Raw genomic sequence first — 6,583 nt, 5'->3', positions numbered from 1 at the left:
AAGAAATCAACCCTGACTGTTCCCTGGAAGGCCAGATAATGAAACTGAAGCTCAAATACTTTGGCCACCAAATGAGAAGGGGGCACTCACTGGAGAAGACCCTGATGCTGGAAAAGACCGAAGGTCAAAGAAGATGGGGACGGCAAAGGATGAGATGGTTAGACAGTATCATAGATGCAACAAACATGAAATTGAGCAAACTTCAGAGGACGGCGGAAGACCGGAAGGCCTGGCGTGATCTGGCCCATGGGGTTGCGAAGAGTCGGACTCGACTGTGCGACTGAATAACAACATATGCTCATGTGCATAACGTGAGAAACTAGTGTGCTTGGACTGACATAAGACTGCATAGCTTTGCATCATTCCTCTTTGCATCATTCCCTGATGCTCCATTTGTATGAGGGTAGTGGGAGACACCCCTGGTAAATACTGCACTGATTCCTTTTTTCCTTCTTGAACGTTACGCAGTCAAACTATCCTTACTGCAGGCCACCAGTATAGCACAGTGGTTCTAATTGCTACAGGCACCCAATGGCCGAATCTGCATCTAGCATTTGCTCCGCTGTCCTACCAAACCCACACTGAAACAGAAATCCCCATCAACATTGCATGCCACTTTCACTTTGATTGATTATGGAATTTTATAGCAGCGTCCAGACTGCATGCTGCTTTCACTTTGTTTGATCTCTGGTTTTATGGTGGCTGTCGGCATAGATTTATGGCCGTTTTATGGCCATTCAGGGGCGACTCTGCAGTCAGTACGGCATTAACCTGGGGTATGTGAATGTGGGTTTGAGCCGCATCTTTTTCTGTTCCAGTGTGGGTTTGGTACAACAACGGAGCAAATACTAGATGCAGATTGGGCCAATATCTGTCTGTAAAGAGTCTTTGGGGAGAGATTTTGACTAGTCTTTCAGGGCCGTTGCTATGACAACCTTGTTTGGCTGTGCTTTCTTTAACATAAGGCACAAAGCCACACCTGAACATGAAGTGTCATTTCTTCTAGCATTAAGCTGATGGGCAAGATAGCAAAACTAACACCATTCTCTTGTTATTAAAGATCACTTGAGCAAAGCTAAGCCACTTGAGCAAGCTAAACTAAATGTAGTGAAAATGCAAAACAGAATATGGTTAACTGGGTAAGGGGACAAAACGACCAGATGGTCCAGGACATAGCTGATAGTGCAAACGTGGTTGTCCGTAAACATAGAGAAGTGGTTTTGTTAAGCTCAGGGAGCATGTAGGCATTCTAAAATAGGCTAAACAAAATACATGTTTGGCAAATATGCTTATATGGACATAAAGGATGTTTAAGCTATGTAATCAAAAGACATCTGTGCATGTCTAAAAGTTGTTTACTGCACTGAATAAAAGTTACTGCTGGTTCCTCACTAACGGCTTTCTCAGGTTTTTGCTGCCGAGGTCCCCTTTATTGTAATAAAGTTCTGTCTTGCTTCGGAAATCTCACTGGCTGTGTTAATCATTGGGTTTTGGCACATCAGGCAATAGGCCCCATTTGGGCAACAAAGCTGTCACCAGCACATGGCCAGTTTGGGACACCAATTCCTACAGTAACTTGAAAGGAACTAAAGGCATCCCAAATAGTTATTCTACACTGGATGGCATCTCTTTTCCCTTCCATTTCCCAGCATATCAGAGTGGAATCTGACACCAGTTTAGCCCCAATGTAATGACAGTCCAAATTAGTAGCCTGCAAATGAGATGTACGTTGATGGGGTCTGAACTGGTGGTAACAGGCCAGGAGAGAGACATTGGAATTGTGGTAGATAACTCACTGAAAATGTTGACTCAGTGTGTGACTGCAATAAAAAGGCAAATGCTGTGCTGGGGATTATTAGGATGGGGACTGAAAAAAAGCAAGCCAGTATCATGATGTCCCTGTATAAATCTGTGGTGCGGCCTCATTTGGAATCTTGTGGGCAGTTCTGGTCACCGCACCTCAAAAAAGATATAGCACTGGAAAAGGTTAAAAAAAAGGGCAATTAAAATTATTAAGGGTCTGGAACACTTTCCCTATGAAGAACGATTAAAGAGGTTAGAGCTCTTTAGCTTGCAAAAATGACAATTGAGGAGTGACATGATAGAGGTTTATAAAATTATCCATGGGATGAAGAAGGTAGAAAAAGAAGTCATTTTCTCCCTTTCTCACAGTACAAGAACCTGTGGGCACTCAAGTAAATTAATGAGCAGTAAGCTTAGAACAGATAAAAGGAACTACTTCTTCACCCAAAGAGTAATTAACACGTGGAATTCACTGCAACCAGAAATGGTGGTGGCTACAAGCATAGATAACTTCAAGAGGGGGTTGGATAAACATATGGAAGAGAGGTCCATCAGTGGCTATTAGCCACAAGGTACAGGCTTATTTATCATTTTAATTTATTTATTATCAAATTTATACCCCAAGTCCAGCTCAGGGCGGCTTACAGAAAGAATAAAACACACAGTAGGTAATGTAAATAGTCCTAAAACCATATAAAACAATCCCAACATTAAAAGGTGCTAACCATTGGTGATGTTAATAAGTTATTAGAATATTAAATTAAATTTAAAGTTAAAATTAAGATGGTGGTCGACCTTCAGTATACTATCCTAGTGGTTGACCCAGATAGAACATTGTGCGGCTGGCACCGGCTGTTTTGATGACTTCAGGAAGTATGGTTCTCCCATACTAACTGTTAATGACCCTCTTGCAGGCCCTGTGGAACTGCATAAGGTCCCGCAGGGCCCTGATCTCTTCTGGGAGCTCATTCCATCAGAGAGGAGCCACCACCGAGAAAGCCCTAGCCCTGGTTATAGCCAGCCTGGCATCCTTTGGTCCGGGGAGGGTAAGTCGATTTTGGGACCCCGATCGCAGTGGTCTCTGAGGAACATGGGGAAAGGTGGTCCCTCAGGTATGTAGGTCCCTGACCATAAAGGGCTTTAAAGGTAAGAACCAGCACCTTGAAGTGAATTTGGTATGCTATCGGTAGCCAGTGCAATGCCTTCAGCATAGGCTGAATGAGGTCCATTAAAAACCTGGCTGCAGCATTTTGCACCATCTGTAGCTTCCAGATTTGCAACAAGGGCAGCCCCATGTAGAGAGCAGTACAGTAGTCCAATCTCGAGGTGACCATCACATGGATCACTAAAGCTCTGTAACTGCATTGCCACAGCCCTCTCTATTATCTTGCCCAAATAGGACAAGTTGGAAACCAGCCAATAGTTCGCCAATTCAGCCAAGTCCAGAGATGGCTTTTTTAGGAGAGGACATACCACCGCTTCCTTGAATGCCCCTGGGAACTGTCTCTCCAAGATGGAAGACTGTCTGGGGCAGTGTTGCTCTGTATTCTTGGTGCTTGGGGGGCAACAGTGGGAGGGCTTCTGGAGTTCTAGCCCCACTGGTGGACCTCCTGATGGCACCTGGGTTTTGTCCACTGTCACACACTCTGGTAACTGTCCCCTGCAAGAAGACATACAGTGGTGTCTGGTCCAAAAACTGGTTCTTAAAAAATAACAAAATACTGCAAGTGTGCATACATATATTCTTAAATATTTTTCAATCTTATAAGCATACAAAAATACAATCTATATCTCAAGCATAACAATGATACAATAATTTCATGTTGTTGTAGGTGATGGATGAAATTATCCGGAGTACCTTCTGTTTCGTTTTGTGAGAACTTCTTCTTACATCAACAAACGATAAGCCGTCTTCATCAACTCATAGACATTCCAGCCCATTCAGCCCGTTGCATTATACTTTGAAGAGTTTGTAGAAGGAACATTTCCCTTCTGTGAAAACCATTGAATCCTTATGGAATGTCTATGAATTGATGAAGACGGCTCTTCTCTCTCACAGAGCACCTTTCCACAAAACCTGTGCACAACAGTCAGGAATGATGGGCCCTCAACAGGATGCTTATTTGTACCACTAAAATAAGCTGTCTTCCCTAAATCAACCCTTAAACCCTAATAGAGTTGCCAGGTCCCCTTGCTGTGCCAGTGGGGGGATTTTGAGGGGTGTTCTGGGATGTTCCCCAAAGCAGTGACATCACCCAGAAGTGATGTCATTGCATTGGGGATGTCGCACAGGACACTCCGGTTTGAGGACAAAACTCTGGTTTTAGGCCAAATTTACCATAGAGTTTTGCCCTGTTGTGCGCAGGTTCTGTGGAAAGGTGCTCTGTGTGAGAGAAGAGCAGCCTTGAACCTGCTGAGTGACCCTGTCCAGGGAGAGCGGAATCAAAACTTCCTTTGGGTTATTTCCTTCATTTTTTTAATATTTATTTTTTTATTCTTTTACTTAATAGTACAGTTGAATACAGAAAAAGAAATATCACAAACTCGAAAACAACAGGAGGGTATACGACAAAGGGAGATAAGAATTGTAACCACTGTATGTAACGGTTAAACTATGAACTATAAGAATCCCGGGTAGAAACCTTGATGATCATGTTAATTTACTCTTTATTTCATTTTATGGCTCTTCGGACCTTTTGTACCATAAGTGGGTGTTAGAGACCGAACAGTAGAAGTAGACTTATAAAGGAGTGTTATAAGAACAACCACCTATGATAATTGAGGTTTGTGGGAAGTATTTCGTGTTTCGTCATATAATTCACCACGGGTGACCAGAGCCTTCTAAATTTCGTGTGTGATGTGGTGTATGGTGTCAGGGCCTCTCGATTTAGGTCATTAATTTTAGCCATGACGAACTGTTCCCAAAGCTTATCATGCCACAGAGACAGCGTTGGGGGATTGGGAGATTTCCATAGGGTGGCTATTGTTAATTTAGCCGTTGCAAGTAATAGCGATGTGAGGTTCCTCCTATCTTCTTTAGTGGAGTCGTCCCGTTTATTCAATAGCATCATTTCCGGCATACAGGAGATTCTTTGGTTGGTCATTTCATTGATGCGCAGTGTTACCTCGTTCCAGAATTGACCAATCACCGGGCAACTCCACCAGCAGTGAATGTATGTGCCCGTCTGCCTGCATTTCTTCCAACATGTGGTGTCATTATTTTTGTTAATTTTGTTTCGTTGTTTTGGAGTCATGTACCATCTTGTAAATAATTTGAAATTCTGTAGTCGGAGGTTAAATATTGTAGATTTGTTCATTGGGGAGGCCCAGATCAAATCCCAATCTTTGTCTTCCCATTGTTGGTTTAGGTCCTCTTCCCAGCGGAGTTGATAGCTTGACTTTATTTGATTTTCTGTTGTCAATATCACCTTATATATTTTGGACAATATCCCTTTTGATGTGATTGGGTATATCTTTATAATCTTCTCCATAGGTGTCAGATCTCTCCGGAACGTGCCTTGCCCCTCCATATTTTCTATTAAATTTTTCAATTGGAGATATTGGTGCCAGTGCGTTGGTGCACCAATACACTGGTCGAAGTATTGTTTGTCCTTGATTTTTCCTTGATATACTAAATCACACGGGCGGCTAAGGTTTGCCTCTGTCCATTCATCAAATGCATTGGGGGTCCTTCTGGGAGGGAACCATGTTTGATGCAGGTATGTCCTTCATTTGAGAGCCAGCTTTACTTTACATAGCTACATTATCCACACGTCATATTTACCTTTATTTTCTGTTAAATAAACCTTTATTGTTCCACTCCATCTTTGTTTTGTCCATCAGGTCAAACATCTGAGATGCAGGGGTCTCTGCTTCGCTCACATAGAAGTACTGCCTTAATCTAGTAGGTTTGCAAACCAGAGACCTTTAGGGAGCACATCGCTGAAACGCTGCCCATCTTTATCTTAAAGCCTGTGCCTCCCTTTCTATTTGATTGTGGGCAGTTGGAGGATGAAGAATCTATAGGAAAAGTCAGAGTGGGGGACTGGGGAGTCTTCAATCCAGAAGGCAGTGGCCCCAGAGCCTCCCCCACCCTCACCCCATAGCTGCCACAACCCTAACTAGCCCTTTCTCCAAGGGGGGTTTCGGTTTCCTCTTCCATTTAGAGAAAGTAGCCAAGAGCACTTGGGGAGCTTTATGGCAGAGCAGGGGCTCCAAGCTGTTTCCCAGTCCCCAGCCCTGCACTCTAAACCACTAGACTGAGTTGGGGGAAGGAGGAGGATGAATGAGAGAAAGAGGGAGAGAGGTTGAGAGGGCTAATGAGCGCCATCAGAGACCCAGAGACAGTGCCACAGACAGAAGGAACGCCGGAGCAACTCCTAGGGTTGCCAGCCTCCAGGTGGGGCCTGGGTAGGTTTGGAAAGTCTGGGTAGGAAAATACCTGGAGACTTTGGGGTGGAGTCAGGAGAGGGTGTGGTTTGGGGAGGGGAGGGGCCTCAGCATAGTACAATGCCATAGCGTCCACCCTTCAAAGCAGCCATTTTCTCCAGGGGAGTTGATCTCTTTCAGCTGGGGATCAGTTGTAAATGCGGGAGATCCCCAGGCCCCACCTGGAGGCTGGCAACCATACCCTTGTGGCTTTTTTAAATCAGTTTAAAATCACTTTCAGTCTTACCCATGGAGTTGTAAATGCGGGAGATCCCCAGGCCCCACCTGGAGGCAGGCAGCCCTAGGCCTGGGGATCTGCTTTTAAAGCTGGTCTCCAGCTGACAGAGATCAG

This window comes from Gekko japonicus, unplaced genomic scaffold, assembly GCF_001447785.1.
Source record: "Gekko japonicus isolate JY-2015 unplaced genomic scaffold, Gekko_japonicus_V1.1 scaffold2546, whole genome shotgun sequence".
Taxonomy (NCBI): Eukaryota; Metazoa; Chordata; class Lepidosauria; order Squamata; family Gekkonidae; genus Gekko; species Gekko japonicus.
This window is presented reverse-complemented; position numbering follows the sequence as displayed.